The sequence below is a fragment of the Triturus cristatus genome, chromosome 10, assembly GCF_964204655.1.
Source record: "Triturus cristatus chromosome 10, aTriCri1.1, whole genome shotgun sequence".
In the NCBI taxonomy this organism is placed as follows: Eukaryota; Metazoa; Chordata; class Amphibia; order Caudata; family Salamandridae; genus Triturus; species Triturus cristatus.
This window is the reverse complement of record NC_140593.1, coordinates 636,713,057-636,731,924: the sequence shown is the minus strand read 5'-3', so window position 1 is coordinate 636,731,924 and position 18,868 is coordinate 636,713,057. Positions and strand designations below refer to the sequence as shown.

Below are 18,868 nucleotides of genomic sequence, written 5' to 3'. Positions count from 1 at the left end.
TGTTGTAGTTGCCCTACCACTCTAGCGTGTTCTAGTGTGAAGATTTCAAATGTGTTACCATACGGCAATTGCCTAGATTGGTGCGGAGGTCTGCACGTAGAGAGGTGAACAGTGATTCCATATAAGCTTTAGTGATCGGGCTCTCTCCCTCATCTGCCTCCGGCCGGGAATCTGCTTTTTGTGACAAGGGTGTGTCCTCTGACCCTGAGTTGCTGGTCTTAGCAAACATTTCTTTGAGGGATCGTTCCTTCTTTAATCTTTCCCCAGCCATACTGCCTGGGATGCTGTTTTGGGGTTTGCTAGGTGTTGTATTCAGGAAACTCCTAAGACCCAGATGGCGGGTCGCTGGTCCTGGGCCATGTTTTGGAGCTGACCCTTCCTCGTTCCCCAGGTTAGGCCGGAGGCCAGCAGGGAAGGGGGGACGCACGCCTAAGAGTTTTGCATGACTGGGCGCTGGTGAAGGAGCCGCTGTGGGGTCTACCAATCATCCGTATTCTGGCCAGATGAGCAGGGGACCACTTCTCAACTTCTCGCTTCCCTGTCTCCTGTGATTGAGGTCTTCTGAGAGGTGCCCACCCACTTGCACCCCTCTTGAGATGTTTCTGTTGGGGTCGTTGCGTGCCCCACCACTACATGCACCCGTTACTCCTCTCGGGGAGTCTCTGGTCCCGTTAGGCCTCTCCACGCACTTCCACAGAGACAGCCATGAGCCAGTTTTCGCCTGGCCTTCTGATCTGGAGGGGATAGTGTTGTAGGCCTACACCGATTCTGCAGACCCCCTACCCCGGTCTTCTTTGCTAGTCGTCACGTCCCCTACCACCATCTGTTGAGAGAGTCCTGAGCGTGTATGGGATCAGAGGGCCTCACTCCCAGCCGTCTTTACACCAATACATCATGTTTTGTGCTACATGCATATGCTACCTCTTGCATTGATTACCTGCCTTTTATATATGTATGCTTATCAACACACTTCAATTTATTTAATTACGTACGTTTTGTTTTGGGATGTGTATGGCTGACCCATTTCAAACATCAGGGGTTCTGGTTTTTCCCCATTGACTGCCTTGATATTAGCTTATTGAATTTGATATACTTTTTTGTTGTTGTTTGTATAGGTTGACTTCTATGTATTTCCTATCTTATCTCAGCCTTGAGAAAGCCCCAGGTCTGCGCGTCAGGAAGAGGTGAAATAGAAATACGTGTTGTCTTCTTTAATTTCCGTATAATTCTGTTCACCGTTTGGGAACTTTGGTTTATCCAGTAATAAATATTGCTTGATTTTATCAACTTATTTACACCACAAGTCAGCAACATTTGTAACTCAATTTATCCTCTAACTCTATTTTACTTCTAAATTTCAGTGTTGCAATGACCGTTACTATTTATCCATGAGGAAAATTAATTCTTTCAAGAGAATACCAATATCATATTAAACACGTTAGTGCTTATGGCAGTGAATGTCAATAAATACATAAAACAATTTGTTCATAACATAACTCTTGGAATAGATGTTTAAATTACAGATAATTTTCCATACATCTTATTTTTAAGGTATCTCGATCCTGCAGTACGAATACATTTCGTATTTATGCAATGCACTTGAAACTAGGGTTTTTTTGATCTTCTAGATCTTTGTCTTGAGCTTTAGGTGCACTATTGAACCCTACTGCCTCTGAAAAATGACAAAAATTGACACATTTACGAGAAGCCTTTCTAAAATTTCTGATTCCTGGAGAAAAAATAGTGGTTTCTATTATGATCCTCATAATAGCTGTACCTACTGTCTCTATAAGTATCACAAAGCAAAAGACAGCAAAATATGCAGAACATTCTCTGATAAAAAAAAAAACCTTCATGATTGTGATAGGGAGACTTCTCAGGTGGATTCAGAAAAATAAAGCATCAGAGGAGCCCTCTTCAGGGGATTAATCTGAGATCAGCTACTTCGGGTCCAGCAAAAAGGATGGAGAAAAAAGAAAACCTGGTGCTCCTGAATCCTCAGAATCCACACCTAGGCCTAAGGAGTCTTCCACAAGTAAATCTGAGGAAAAACAGCACAAAAAGCTCTAAAAAAAAATCAGCAGGCATCTCTTCTCCAAAGGAGTCCTGGAAAAGGCATTCTCCAAATTCCATGCCTCCACCATCATCGTCACTGACTTAAAAAATCTGAAAGTGATCCCACCATTAACGGTAAGCCAGTTAGTGATTTTGACCACCGACGAGCCTTCGTCTTCACCCTTGAATGTGACAAAATCATCAGGTTAGTCCACATTGAGGAAAGAAATCCTCGACCCCACTGTTGTAAGGCCTGCCGACAAAGAAGCTGTCACTGTCTCATCATTGAGGAAAATTACAGACCCAACAAACGACCTGTCAACTGTGCAACCACAATCTACGATAACTCTGTCGACAACAGTGTTGTCATTTATTTTACCATCAGTGACTCCACTGTGCTTGACTCCTCTATGACCGGAGCATATATCTCAATGTAAAGTAATTACTGAACTTCCATCTAAGCTTCTTGATACTGAAGCAGAAGAGCCGTCTAATCCAGACAATCCTCTTGAAGCGGCTTATAGTCTATGACAAGTTAAATTAAATGTCAGGACACAGAACAGCAGGCACATTTCCTGGAAACACAGCCTTAACCCTACTTCCTTTAATTGCCATAACAGCGCTGGGAAGAAACAGACTGTTATGACTGCCACTATGACCCTCACGAACCACTTTGCAAGATTTATGAACAGCTGCCTTTGATTAGAGCAGTGGTAGACCTGATAAAGGGCTTACGATATGCGATGGAAAACTATTAAAAATGTTTCCTGTCTGGTCACTGCCTACACCAGTTTCAACAAGCACTGGTTTCTCCAGCACCTGCACCTAGAGCACAATCCGCCTTAAGCCCCACTTCTGCCAGACCCACAATTTCTCGATGTACCTCAAACACTAATCCAGGTGAATACATCAGACGATGAATAAGCCAATATGGAGGAGAGCGCATCAGATCTGCCACAGGGAGACAAATGGGGTGATCATATCCTCCTTGTCACTAATCCACCAACTCGTCCACCTTTACATTCTGTAGCAGATGATAACACTAACCTTTATTCAAAAGTGGATAGAGCAGCTAAGAGGTTTGACCTACCAATTGCTTTCAAGGAAACTGATTGATTCTTATACGACTTCAAGAAACCAGTGAGAAAGTCAGTCGAAACAATGTTTCTGGTGGGTCACGTTTAACAAAGTGGAATAAAACGAATGCAGGCACCAGCTATGGTGGTGGTGTTATTCATAGAATAGATGAGAAGTACAACATTTCTGGGAATTCCCCTATTTGCTTTTTGGGTCACCCTAGAGTGGACTTTGTGATCATGGCTTGAGCAGTCTACCGCGAAGGTCCACAGATAACCATCTCATCTTCAGAAGAATACTCAAGAGGTGGCTCGTCTCTACATGACCACCATATTCAAAATACAAATGTACAGCAATAGAATGCACTAGACACAAATGGTGCATATACGTATGTTTGAAAACATGTATACTTTGACACTTTGCACGTATTCAGATATGTGCATTTCTTTGTTAAAAATGCACATTAAAAAAATGCACATATTACTTGGGAAGAAAAATATATATACTTTCTTATATTTATGCTTAACAAATCTACAAATGTATATATTACCTATTGTAAAAATATATGTATGCTTAAAATGTATATAGGTCATTACGCAGATAACATACGTATTTGACCACATGCTTATGGGTCTATTTATTATGATGACTTATAACGTATAAACATGATTATAGTGAAAGTATGTGTACATGTTAGCTATTCAATACATATTGATTTAGCAACATCATAAATACTAACATCAAAAAGAATAAAAACAAATAATACTAATTAATTAATGGGTAAAAAACAATATAATATTGGTAGGTATCTATATCTCTCTCTCTCTCTCTCTCCCTCTTTTTCTCTCTTTCTCACAATTAACCCTTTGCAAACTCTTCCCTCTATCGATCATTTATCCTATTCAACCAACTCACAGGCTATCTGACTCCTCCCAAACGTCTTTTAGTCCTATGAACTTCCAAATAATCCTTTCTACACTCTTCCCTTCTCTATTTGTCCTTTATAATATTCATCCAGTCAACAGACTCATATCTACACTCCCAATAACAGTTTATATTTCCCTCTACTAAACCACCACTACTCTACATTAGGATTCCAGAGTAGTGTGCTACTCGCCAAAAATTGCTTTAATGTCTCATCAGGGGTAATAAAGGCTATATAAAGACAATTGCAATCCTCCTGGCCAATCCTCATGGTCCTCATTTAGGGGTCACCAGGGGTCACAGCTGCGACCCCTGGCTTGTCCCTTGCTACCCCTGGCACTGTTTTTATGAGCTCTGGCCTCGGAGGAGCTCCACTTTCTTGGTTTTCTGTCACTTATTTTATTACAAAAATAGTGAATAGTATTATTCTATATTAGAATAAAAATGGAGTACAGCTGCCTGGAATATGTCCCTATCTGGCAGATAAGGTAACTAAAAAAGGCTTGTAGGTGTATGTTGAATGTGTGCTTGCGGTTGAGAGTGTATTTATGTGAGAGTGTGTGTGAATGTGTGTGTATGTGTAAGCATGTGCGTGAGTGAAAGTAAAAGTCAAATTGATTGTGATGTCACTTTCGCTACCCTGTGCATTTTGGTGAATTGACGTCCATGCCAATCCTCCGTCCTTTACTGAGCTTTATGGCCTTTGGGAGATTCAACCAGTGAGTTTAGCATCAATCTACTCCCTGAACTCCGGACAGGAGAAATTCCTGAGAGATACACTAAAATCTATTATTGCTTTTGCAGAGGCCCACTTGATAAATGGAGAAGATGGGGTTTCAACTTAATCTCAACACATCACCAGATACCTCCCACCTCCCACATGGAGGGACCCCTGAGCTATCCTTGGCGGGACAGACTTGTCTTGCTGAACTGGGCTTGATAAATGTCTGGCACACCTGTCACCCCCTTGCTATTTCCTATTCCCACTACTCATGAACATATGCCCGTATTGACCTCCTCCTCTCAGACAAAAAGCTTGAACACTCCCTATCAAAGGTAGATCAACTCCCCAAACTCTTATCGGGCCATAGCTCTGTTTCAATCACCATTCAATGCAAGGGAAAGGCAACACAGCAAGGTAGAAGCTTCTGCCACCTTTACAACTCCCTCCTTCTTGACCCTTTGGTTTTAATTGAGATTTGGGAGAACCACACAGACTACCTGTCTCTTGATGGCACAGGGGAAATAGATAGGTTAACCCTTAAGGCTGTAGCTAGGGAACTATTTATTCAGGTAGCGTCATGGCTGAAACGTATGGTTGAGCTAACCAAGACCCGCTTGTTTGCAGATCCGTTTGAACTTGAGCAACAACATAAATGCAAGCCCTCTAATAATGTCCTCTCCAGACTAGGGGCTAATTTTTATGAAGGGGTCACAAGCTGGGCACTATGCTGGTGTATAAGTTGCTGGCCTGCCAGGCTCACAGACTCATTGGTGAAATCAAGGATGGTAATGGTATTACACATAATAGCATCAATGGTAAACTTAAAACTTTTCAATCCTTCTGTCAGTCCCTCTAGACAGCCCACCCAATCCTCAAGAGTCTTGAGACGCATACTTGGATTCTGTAGTCCTCCCTAGATTCTCAGCCGATTCTGCTGCAAAAAAAGACAAACCTATCTGATAGAGAAATCTAGCCGCAGATCCCTTAACTTTGAACTTCCAGGTGTCAGGCTGGGTCCAGAAGATGTTTGATAGCAGTGCCCCTGCGTACCGATAGGTGGCGTCGGGCGACTCCGCATGACGTCGTAGGTTTCAGGTTCTTCGTCAATATAGGTGCCACACCAGCGCGCTGATGTTAGTTCTTTTCTTTCCACGCCAGCCAGGGCATATCCGTCAAAGAGAGCTACCCCGTCACTTTTTGACACTTTTTTGACTTTTTGTCAAATTCTTTTGGTGTGTAGGACATGTCTAAGAAGACCTCAGGGTTCAACCATGTGGCGCCTGTCATCGCGCCATGTCAGTCCCAGATTCCCACCTGAAATGTCTCTGGTGCCTGGAGCGCGACAACGATCCGAAGTTGTGCTCCGACTGCTGGGCCATGGCGCTGAAGGATTTGAGGGAGCGGTTCCTAAAGCTAATCGCAGCCCGGTGTACGGCACCACGGAGATCGCTTTGTCGATCTCCTTCCCGGTCTCGGTGGAGAGGAAGGTCCGAGCAACACTCGGGGGATTCAGAGTCTTCTTCCTACTTGTAGAAGTCATCGCGGTCAGGTAAGAAGCACCATTAAAAGCACCAGAAGTCGAAGCGTGCTTCGAGTTCCCCCTGTCCGTCACACGACGAAATGGAGGAGCCTCAGCGTCCAAGGCCCTGCTCTGTGGAGATGGTGCCTGGGACGGCTCCGCGTTTCCCTCCCTTTCTGGGGCTGAGAGCAACTCCGCCTAATTAAAAAGCTTTTATGATGCCTTGTGTGCCATATTTGGGCAGCATGACCCTGCCTTCGGGCCCCACAGGCTCAGCAGTAGGAGATCCCGTGGGTTCCACGCCTCCGGCCACGACCTCCCCTTGGATCTGTCCCTGGATCTGAACAGGCACCGGTCATACCTCCTTCACCTTCCCTGGCGCCGTGTCCGATGTTGAGACCCTCGGCGTCACCGGCGCTGACCGGCGGTGCCTCCCCCATTGTCATTCCAGGTGACACAGAGCTAGCTGAGCATCCACTGATGCCAAGACCAGCTCTGATGGAGCTGTACGGGTCCATGCCGTCCACTCTGCCATATTCTGAAGGGTTAGGGATGAATGATGATGATTGGGAGGGGCAGCAGGATCCCTTAGAAATCCTGCAACCAAATCAAGGCCTGGACTGGTATGAGGACATGGGTGATGCCAGTGGCCTGGACACTTCTCCAGATTCTGGCATGCTTGTCCTCTAACCTGGCTAGGGAGGAGGGTTCTTCTTTTGCAATTATGGTGCCTAGGGCTGGGAAGGTCTTGGACCTGCAGATTCCATTAGTGGCAGTCAATACTAACGTCTTCACAGAGGTCATGCAGCCTGACGTCTCCACCTCGGAACCGTGGCTTCCTTTCAACGAGGCCTTGACTGACGTTCTACTGGGCACCTGGTCCAAGTCCAGCACAGTGGCCCTTTGAACAGAACTATTGCCTGCCGCCACCGCCCTGCACCGGGCAACTCAGCTTTCCTCTCCAACCTTCCCACTCCACGGAGCTTGGTGGTCCAAGCTTCTACTTTCCGTGGCGTGTTCTCTTCCCCACCCCCGGACAGGGAATACAAAAGGCTGAACAGCTTCGGCAAGGTCGTTTCTTCTGCCAGCCTCGCATTGCGATCGGTAAACACTGCATGCTTCTTGGGTCGTTATTCCCATATGATATGGGATATGGTTGTGCAAGTACTGCCAAGAGTTTCGGAGGAGGACTGGGCTTTCCTCTCCCAAGCTATTTCAGATGGGAGAGATGCAGCAAAATTTGCCATTCGATGTGGCTTAGACACGCTAGACTCGCTAGGCAGATCGATTTCCTTGATAGTAGCCTGGCTGAGAGCGTCTGTTTTTTTCAGGGGATGTCCAAGCTAATCTTATGGACATGCCCTTTGATGGCACCCGTCTCTTCGGAGACACGACAGATGCAGCACTTGAGCGCTTTAAGGACTCGAGGTCTCACCTCATCATCTCGGTCTGTGTCTGCCTTTCGCCCCTTTTGTGGCTACAGAAGGGATTTCCAACCGCACCAACCCTATTCCAGCCAGCAGACCCACACAGGTTCAGCGACCTCTGTGGGGCCGTGGCCGTGATTCACCCCGACCCCATGGGTCGGGTTGGCAGAAGTCGGGTTAAGCCACAAACATCTCATCCACCGCAAAACCTTCCTAGTCTGATCCTTCTGGATCATGGGCGTCCAGTTGGTGGCAGGATTCGCCATCACCTCCACCACTGGCAGGACATCTCCTTAGAAGGGTGAGTGTTGCAATTAGTCTGAAGGGGCTTCTCCCTCCCCTTCGAGACTACCCCTGACTCCATGCCTAAAATGTATGTTCGGTTGCTGGAGGATCACCTTGGCCTACTCTGCAAGGAAGTCAAGACTCTCTTGGCCAAGGGAGGTATAGCGAGGGTTCCTGGGCCAGAAATAGGCTGTGGTTGCTCTTCCCGCTATTTTCTGGTTCCAAAGAAAGATGGAGGCCCTTGTCCTATACTTGACCTCCGAGCCCTAACTACTGCCTCAAAAAGGAGAAGTTCAAGATGCTCACTCTTGCTCAGGTTCTGTCTGCCCTGACCTGGGAGACTGGATGTTAGCGTTGGTCTTGTAGAACGCTTATTTCCACATTCCTGTCTTGCCTGCCCATCGCCGCTACCTGCAGTTTACGGTGAGCCATGAGCACTTTCAGTTTACTGTGCTCTTCTTCGGCCTCACCAGTGCCCCTAGGGTGTTTACCAAGGTGATGTTGGTGGTCACAGCCCGTCTGCAGAGATCAGGTGTTCCAGTCTTCACCTATCTCAACAACTAGTTGTTGAAGATGGGCTCATCCCAAGCAGTCGTCTCCCACCTCCAGACTACCACGAAACTCCTGCATTCACTGGGGTTCGCTATCAACGTGTCGAAGTCACACCTGACCCTACTCTCAGACGCTCCCTTTCATTGGAGCAGTTCAGAACATGGTGCAGTTGGTTCTGGATACAGTCCAATTTTGGGATTATCCTCCCGATCGGTGAGTCCAGGATACTCGGGCTACAATATTTTCACGTGGGTCGCACTCCGCTGGTCTTTAGCAAGTAGCCCCATAGGATTCTGGATGATAGAGTAGCAGCGGCGAGTACACCTATGCTACAAAGTGTAATAATAAATGCCATCCCTGGACACGTGTTTCGAGGTAGTTGCCTCTCGTCAGCAGGGAGCAGGACTGTGTGGGGGGTGCCGTAGACTGCCAAAAAATATGAGGTTTAAGTACCTTTCGTGGCTGCGCGCGGGTGCAGACTCCAGGCTCGTCAGCCAATCGCTCAGGGAGCTTCAAACATTATTTTCACGTGGGTCGCGCTCCGCTGGTCTTTAGCAAGTAGCCCCATAGGATTCTGGATGATAGAGTAGCAGCGGCGAGTATACCTATGCTACAAAGTGTAATAATAAATGCCATCCCTGGACACTTGGGGGAACACGACTGGTAGGTGAAGCAGTGTGCGACCAATCTGGTTTAACTTTATATTCAGGCTCCCTTGAGCCGGTGGAGTCGACGGACTCATGGTTACGCACCTGCGCGCTACGAGAGGTACTAGACCTGATAACGATTTTAGCAGCTTACACAGCAACCCCACACATTTTCCTACTCCCTGCTGACGAGAGGCAACTACCTCGAAACACGTGTCCAGGGATGGCACACGCCACGCATACTTGCATTCACACTCGAGCATAGGTGTATCCGCCGACGCTGACCTTCAGGAACCATTTTCATTGGGGGAACACGACTGGTAGGTGAAGCAGTGTGCGACCAATCTGGTTTTACTCAGGCTACAATACCGATGTTTCAACCTCTATCCTGGATTTTGGTGAGAATGACTCTGAGGCTGTTGGGCCTCATGGCCTCCTGCCTCTTGCTGGTTGAACATGCTAGATGGCACATGCAGGCTCTGCAGTGGGACTTTAAGTTCCAATGGGCGCAGCAACGAGGGAAATCTCACTGACCTGGTACAGATATCGGAGGGGACCACGCATGACCCACGGTGGTGGCTGACAATCCACGATTAGGTCAGAGGCAGACCCCTCTCCCTTGTCCCCCAAATATCACAGTAGTTACGGATGCTTATCTTCTGGGATGAGGCGGCCTTCTGGGGGAGGTGGAGATCAGAGGACTCCGGTCCCTGGAAGAAGCCAGGCTCCATATCAACCTGTTGGAGCTTCATGCGATCCGCTTGGCACTGAAAGCCTTTTTACCATCGCTCAAGGGAAGGCTAGTTCATGTGTTCACAAACAACACTACCGCCATATTGTACTGCAACAAACAGGGCTTAGTGGGGTCGTGGATCCTCTGTCAAGAGGCCCTACATCTCTGGACTTGGCTGGAACAGCAGGGCATATTCCTGGTGGTTCAACATCTGGCTGGTTCTCTGAACACTGGAGCGGACGAACTCAGCCTTCGGTGCCTTGCGGATCACAAGTGGCGTCTCCACCCGGAGGTGGTGCAAGGGCTCTTTCAGCAGTGGGGAGAGCCTTGGTTAGATCTGTTCGCCTCTGAATAGAACGCACAATGTCAGCAGTTTCGCATGTTGAATTTTCCTAGGCAGCTTTCACTTAACAACGCTTTTCATGGCGGGTGGAGCACAGGCCTCCTGTACGCCATTCTGCCCATACCACTCCTGCCCAGAGTGCTCAAGAAGATCAGGAGCAACTGGGCCCAAGTTATTCTGGTGGCTCCGGACTGGACATGGAGAGTGTAGTATCCTGACCTTCTGCAAATGAGCATCGATCCTCCGATCAGGTTTCCCCTTCTGGAGGATCTTCTGTCGCAGCAGTAGGGGAGAATCCTCCACCTGAACCTGTCTACTCTCCGCCTCCTTGCTTGGAGATGAAGAGGTGACAGTTGACAGCTTTTGATCTTCCTGTCGAAGCCTGTGACTTTATTCTGGCAGTCAGGCGTTCCTCCACAAAGTCGGTATACGCCTGCCTATGGCAAAGATTTGGGAAATACTCTACAGAACAGTCGGTTGACCCCTTGCCTCCCTCTCATATGTTCTTCTTTGCATTCTTTCTTTGGCCCAGGAGGGCTCCACTCCAGGCACTCTGAAGGGCTACCTTTAGGTCCTGTCTGCTTTACTTCGGTTGCCAGATCAACGATCTGTTTTTAAATCACCTCTAGTGCAGAGATTTTTGAAGGTGCTTACCCATTTGTTTCCCTCTTCACCTTTTATCATGCTCCAGTGGGACCTTAATTTGGTTCTCACATTCTTGATGTGTGCACTGTTTAAACCCTTGCACAACTGTCCCCTCTGGCTGCTCACTCTCAAAACAGCCTTTTTAGTGGCAATAACTTCTGACAGGAGGGTGAGTGAACAGCAGACTCTGTCCTCTTAGTCTCCTTACTTGGCTGTCTTTCCGGACAAAGTAGTGCTCCGCACTAGGGCTTCTTTTCTGCCTAAGGTAGTAACACCTTTCCATCTAGGACAGTTTGTTACACTGCCCACCTTCTATACTCCTCCGCATCCTTCCAAGGAAGAAGAGCACCTCCACTGTCTGGAACCAAAAAGAGCATTATAGTTCTACCTTGATCACACTAAAGAGTTCCAGGTGGATGACCAACTCTTTGTAGGGTACGTTGGAGCGAAGATGGGGCACGTGGTCGAGAAGAGGACCACTTCACGCTGGGTCATCCTCTGCATAAAAATGTGTTACGCCATGGTGAAGAAACAGCCTCCTGAAGACCTTAGGACCCATTCTACCAGAACGATGGCAGCCACCACGGCTCTTTAGCATGGTGTTCCAGTTTGTTAAATCTGCCAAGCGGCCACGTGATCATCTCTGCACATGTTCGCCAGACTGTACTACCATTCTGTATTGCAGGACTTTCTGGTTTGAAGCTTTACCACAGTCCCACCTCCAGGAGAGGTAATGCTTGGGTATCTGCTCAAAGGGTAGGAATCTGCGGCCAGATGTCTCTATCAGATGGACAAGTTACTTACCTTCAGTAACCCCTTATCTGGTAGAGACCTGATCTAGCTGCAGATTCCTTACCGACCCATCCATCCTCCCTGCACTGCCGATTAGTCTTAGTGTCAGAAATGCTTCCCTTCAGGGCCCTAGTTATTTTTGACACACCATGGTCAGTCACTTCATGGCTCCGCGCTTCTGGCATGGAAAGGCGTGAAAAGCACGGACATCAACGCGTTGGGGTGGCGCCTATATTGATGATGCAGATGTCAAGACGATGACAAACCCAACTCCTCCAACGTCACGAGGAGTTGACCGACACATCCTATCGGCACGCAGGGGTACTACCATAAACATTTTTCCAGATCCAGGCTAAGGTAAGGAATCTGCGGCTAGATCATGTCTCTACCAGATAAGGCATTATCAAAGGAAAGTAACTTGTCCATCTCTGCCGCTAAAATATTGGGGGAAACTAACCATCTAAAGCCACCAAAAGCACCAGGTCCCAATTGGTTCTCTGCACTATTCTATAAGTGATTTGCACCTCCGGTTCTTCCAATCCCTACCACTCTGTTTAACTAGGTCACCGCCGCTAGAGGTGGCACTCAAAGCTTCACTGAAGCTCCTATAGCACAATACGTAATCCGGGCAAGGATCTAACCTTTTGACCGTCCAACAGGCTGAAATCTTTGATTATTTTAGACCTTTAGCTCCTAGCCAAAGTTTTGGCCAATCGCTTGGATTGGCTGTTGCCTCGCTTAATCCACTCTGATCAGGGTGGCTTTGTACTCAACTGAGCCACAAGCAATAAAAAAATTAAGCAGGCCCTACACCTCATTGATATCGCTAGAAAGAAAGGCAAGGCAGCAGTCCTGTCTCTTGACGCTGAGAAAGCGTTTTCCAGGGTGGACTGGGACATGTTGTTTGAAGTTTTGAAGAAATTTGGTTTGGTCGATCGGATGCTTGTTTGGATTACAGCCCTTTACTCTAGCTCTAGGGTGAGAGTTGAAGGCAATCACTGTACATCAACCCCAGTTTTTACCCACAGAAGTTCCTGCCAGGAATGCCCTTTATCCCCACTTCTTTTTGATCTCTTCTTAAAAAGCCCCCTTTAGAAAATCAGGGAGCACCATCAGATACATGGCATCTTATTTTGTCATGATACCTTTAAGGTATCTACGTCTGCCGACAATATGCTCCTCACTTTCACAAATCCTGAGACTCATTTCAGGCCCTAATTCCTTTCCTTGAAAAATTCCAGACCATAGCAGGCCTCCAGATTAATATGACCAAATTCAAGGGTTTGATTCTGGGGATGAAGGACTCCATCACGGACATTTAAACAATACAACAAAGTTTTGTTGAACCGTGAACTCCATAAATGCCCGGGAATTCAGCTGATGCCCAGTTTCTTATCTTGTTCCAGGATAAATTTTGAGCTCGTCTTCGATTAGGCCAAGCCCAGTCTGCCAGCTTGGCAGAATCAGTCTCTCTCCTCAGTGAGGCACCTTACCTCACTCAAAAGGAACCTATTACTGTGCATTCTGTACATCTTCCAGGCCATTCCCCTCCCGATCAGAAGTGAAGACATATTATGCCTCCTCACAGCCTGCATAAATTACATCTGGGAGGGGAAGCAATTGAGACTTGTTGTTAAAACTTACCTGAAACACCTCTGGAAGGTTGTGTTGGAGGTTCCATGTCTCCTAGAACTACCAAACCTCTCAAATATGCTATATGATTTAATCTCTGAGAGGGAAAACAGACAGGTAGTGGTGCTACATTTGCTAAAACCTAGCAGCCAGACCTCTGGGTGAAGTACTGTCATTCCCTAGGATTTTGAGAGTAGGGGTGGGTGGTGAACTCCAATCCGCCGGCGGAGTTTGCTGAGTTTTGCTCACTCCACGCTTCAAGCAGAGCACAGAGTTCAGAAAAACTCAGCGAAGTTGAGAAGAGTTTATCCTCTTGCACGGCTTGCCAATGTTAAGTTGGTGAGCATGAGCGAGGAGAATCCCATGCTAGACCCCCTCACAGTGAGATTTCTCAATGTGGGTGGTTGGGGCAGGTCACTATTGCTCACATTGTGAAACCTGCTGCTCACGTTGAGGAAGCTGCCACTCGAATAGAACATCTACTCAAGCGTCAGAAAGAAGCAGTACCCTCTTGCGCTGAGTGTGGTGCTGTTTGCGCTGATTTTACAGTGCGGGACCAAATCCCAGCGCTAAAAATCAGCACGAGCAGCCGGCCTTACTGCACTGTGCAGAGCTCCGCGAACTCTGCCCAGGCCTACTTGAGAGGCCAGCTCATGTACGTTTCCTCAGTCACTCAATCTACACTGGTGGTCTTGGATTCCATTGCAAGCCGGGGTGCTCACCTCTTTCCCTTCCACTCTTACACCAGTTGTTGATAATGGGGATTTCAAACCAGGTTTGTCGACTCGTGACTTGCAGATTTGGAGATCTATGGGTTGCTTCCGTTTCTGTCTTTTCATAGAGGGTGTCTAAAGCCCTTCGAGAAGATCAAATATGAATACAATATCCCTGAGACCAAACGCTTCCATTACCTTTAAATTTGGCACTGGGTCATACAGAGCAACATCAGAGCGCTTACCCAGGATTCTCCAACATTTGTGCTCAGTGTACGTGGTGAAGTGAATATCATATATACAACGTGAAGGTATGTACAGTTTGGCAAGAACATGAATACAAAATGGTCAGGATGGGAAAGAACAATTTCTCTGGTAGGCAGCGCTTTTGCTTGCTAATTCGAGCCAAGAGACTTGTAAAAAGCTGAACCATGTGTCCGTCGACGTTTTGACCCAGGTAATGCACTATTTAGAGGTCATAGCGGGTCTTCTTCAGGACAGGGGGGGTGGCGGAAGACAGCCGGCAAGAGAATGCGACAGGCGACGAGTTTCAAGAGTGAAGTTTTTGAGCTGTATCCAGCAGAAATGCAGAGCCTTTTAGTAGTCGAGTTAGTTCTACTAATCAAGTTGCGGGGTGGCTGTTGAGGAAATTAGCCGCTCGGGGGGTGGGGTTTAAATCTGATCCCAACTGCTAGCCTGTTTTCAATCTTGGCACCGAGTACTGAAAATGCAGCAGTCTCTGCATGTTCAGCTTTTTACAAGTCTCCTGGCTCGAATTAGCAAGCAAAAAGCGCTGCCTACCAGAGACATTGTTCTTTCCCATCTTGACCATTTTGTATTCATGTTCTTGCCAAACTGTACATACTTTCACGCTGTATATATGATATTCACTTCACCACGTACACTGAGCACTCAAAGTCACCTTATTACATGTCACTTATATATTTCTTCACTTGACAGCCTCTATTATCCTGTGTATATATACCTTTGAAATCATATAAAATAAGATTTTTTACAAGCATTCCATAGTTGGTGTTGTTGTGTTCCAACCACATGTACAAATAATTTGACGTCTCTCTTCTTTGATTCTGTATAATGTTTAATTTGTTTGCATCTTTGATTTACTCTTGTGTTGTAAAGTAATTATCACCCCGATAGAACCATTGGAGCTTTCTGAGTATTCATCTAAGGCAGCTTGTAAATACTAACAAGATTGAAATTTCTGATTTGTTTGTATTTTCTGCCATAACAACTGGCACATTTGATTGGTGTTGTCTGTTTTAATTCTTTTTCACACTTTTATGAACTGGCCTTTACTAGCAATTAGCTGGTTAGATAGCCCAAATTCTAATCTAATGTGGGCAGACAATGCATTGTGTGGAAGGTGGAAAAGTGATTTGAAGGTTTTAGTCATGGCATTATTTATGGTTATAGAGTCTTTACAGGACAGTGCTTCACTACCATATGTTATACTTGGTAATAATTTTGCAGACGGGAGATAACTAGGGCCCACTAGCGACTTCTGCAAGGTTTGAAATGCTGTCAACAGAGTGTTAGTTCTCCATTGCATATCAGCCATGTGTGGTTGGAATGATCCTTTGTCATCAAAAAGTACTCCCAGGTATTTATATGTTCTTACTTGTTCTAATGGACAATTCTGGTGGTACCATTTGTGCTTATACTTGGTCACTGTGTTTTTGTTGAATTCCATTATTTTAGTCTTGGTGGCATTTATGACCCTGCCATTTTCTACGGAATAACTTGATATCTTATTTATCAGACGTTGTAACCCTACCTTTATTTGACTTAATAGGATAACATCGTCTACATATAATAAGTTTGATATGTGACTACCAGTTAATTCAGTGGATATGCATTCACCTCGTCCATGGCTTGTGTTAGATCTGATAAAAGCAAGTTAAAAAGACACAGGGCAAGTACGCACCCTTCCTTTAGGCCCAAGGAAGTTGCTTTTTTTTGATACGCATGAGCCATCACCTAATCGTACTCTAACCCAAGTATTCGAATATAGTAGCTGAATCGGTTTCAGAAGGGAAGATGGCATTCCTTGCTTCTTCAACTTTTCCCAAAGTAACTGCCTGTGCACACAATCAAAGGCAGATTTAAAATCCACAAAACACAGATATAATGGTTGCTTCTTTGCTATGTATTTGTCTATTAGAACTGACAGGGCTAGTATATTCGTCACTGTCCCCAATCCATGCATAAAACCGGATTGATTAGGTGGAATTATCAGCTTCTCAGTTACCCATGTAGATAGCCTTGACAGTAGGACTCCTACACAAAGTTTGGCATCTGTGTCTTGTAATGTAATTAATCGATAATTAACTGGCTCTGCCCAGTCTCCTTTTTTGCATATAGGTGATTTTAATGAACCCTTCCATGTTTCTGGTATTGATGAGGATTCAACCACTTTCTTGAATACTTTTGTACGGTATTCTGCCTAAAGAGCAGGATTTTCTTTGTATAAAGCAAATGGAATCCTGTTTGGGCCCGGGGCATCATCTTTTTGTTTTCAAATTAGTTTACATACTTGATTTTTAGTTATATCTTGTTCATTTTCCAAATGCTTTTTTTCCATTCCTATACAATTAAGTGTATTATACTTTTGGGTACTTTCCAGGTTACTATTGAGGTGCGTTGTTAAGAATCCTATCCAGACATCTTCACTTAATGTAGATGATACAGATGTTTTGCTAGCTCTTGATAGGCCATTTATCAATTTCCTTTGCTTTAGCCCAGAGTATTTGCTTCAATTGAGTTTTGTCATCCCAAATTAACCTTCTCAGGTCATAATTAATACTTTTTTAGTTGGAACGTAAAGCTGTGATATCTGGACATTTGTTTACCTTCTCAATAGTCTGTTACGGGTTCTTTTTAGAATGCAAGTTGCGTATGATATCTCGATTTTATGTCTTGCTTCAACTTAATTACTAGGTTGTTGTTTTTAATAAGGTTTTGCTGCATAGGTGGCGACTCATTTTTTAATAAAAAGCTCACAACTTTCAATTACAGTGAGAGATTCCCCTTCAAAGCTTTCCTTAACCAGGTTGAGCGCCAATATGCTGGTAGATACTTTGGACTCTTCTTTCCAGTACAGACTCCTATAGTTAACTGTTCTCATCTTTCGAGGTAGGGTTATACATTTTTTATGTCTTGTACATTGGAACTGCAAGTCCAATATTAGTTGGCTGTGATCACTGCCATTTGTTTACTCAATCTGGAAGGATGATATCTTCTGGAATAGTTTAAAAGATACTATTGTGTAATCGAATCTTGATTGGTGGCCGTGTCAGTGGCATGTCAATGCTGGTGGTATATCTTATGGGGACCTCTCATTTGAAATTCTCAATCCCTGCGATTCTAGGTCTTTTAGAAGATTTATTCCAACTCCTCCTCCTGATGATCTCTTTACAGGGAGTAATGATTGTTGAGTTATTGCCCATAGATGGTCCTGTTGTAGTATTGCACCATCTCTGGTATATGGCCATAGCAAATTCAGGTTAAAATCGCCCGAAATAATATATTCAGTGTATGGGTCCTCAGTCATTTGCTGTAATACAATACTAGTAAGATTAGTAACCATAATCTGCCCAGTTATTAAATCAGGATGTATATATACATTTATAAGTAACAGTAATTGTAATTATTTTTTTCCCATGTACTATAATGTTACTATTAGAATGCTGTTATCATTTAAGACAGCTTGTTTGTGCTCCAATTTTAAATCTATTGCTATAAGTATTTCTAGACCTCTACTGGGGCGCCCATATTTGCTTTTTTTAATTGCCGGCTAAAAGTACCCATTAAAACCTTCTAACATCAATGATTCGGTTGCCCAAGTTTCTTGCAAGGTTATAATCTGAAAGTTGCTTGACATTGAGGATAGGTATACATTTTGTATTTTAGGGTGTACACCATTTATGTTCCTTGAACATAGTCTTATAGTTTCTCTTTGATTGAATGCTTCCTCTTTACACTCTTTGGCTTATTCTGTCAAGGTCCTACTACCCTGTGAAGGGCCACTGTAATCCATCCTTGATTTAATTTTATAGGCATTTCTTCTTCAATTTGATTCATTGTTGTTTTTTGTAAGTTATCCGTTTTGCCTATAGGGGTTTTCAATATTGAGAAAAGTTGGTGGTTTATATTTTTTTCTTGATATTCTGTTCTCTCTTGTAGTGTGAATGTGCTTGGGTATACAGATTGATTGGGCAAAGTGATTTTTATTCCCCAATTTAAGAAGGTTTCATGTTCATTGATGATTAGTTCTAATAGACTGGAGGAATTCAGTGTTATTAATGTCCTTTCTTGATTGTCTTCTTTATTTGGGAGATGTGAGAAGTTGGCCGGGTATATGCTGTCCACTAGTTATAGTGGGCACCTTGCACCAGTCCAGACAACCCTTATTGTGGATTAGGTTTAAGACAACCTTTATTGAAAGCTATTCTAGTGGTATCTATGGAGAGCAGCCTTCAGGCTAAGTCTCGAAGGAATTTAAAGCAGTTTGGTTTACCAGATTATAACCTCTTGAATGACCAAATGAAAGGAGAACCACACAAGGTATATATGTAAAATATATGTATTTATTACTAAACACTCTCTACTAACCTCTTTATGAGATTAGAGGTCAAGGCACACAATATTACAGTTCTAAAACGACAGTAAATAGCACAATATACAATGGGCTCCAGGGGGAGACCAAACCATATATTAAGAAAGTGGTATAAGAACCACAACTTGACTAGACACAATGCCTAGAGCACGTAGAATCGCTGG

General features: G+C 44.9%; 1 protein-coding gene across 6 annotated transcripts in view; it reads left to right on the top strand.

Annotated features, from left to right (window-relative positions):
* The window catches only part of SMARCD3 (SWI/SNF related BAF chromatin remodeling complex subunit D3), a 1,344,655-nt gene that overhangs the window by 1,283,863 nt on the left and 41,924 nt on the right, over positions 1-18,868 (top strand). The window lies entirely within an intron of this gene.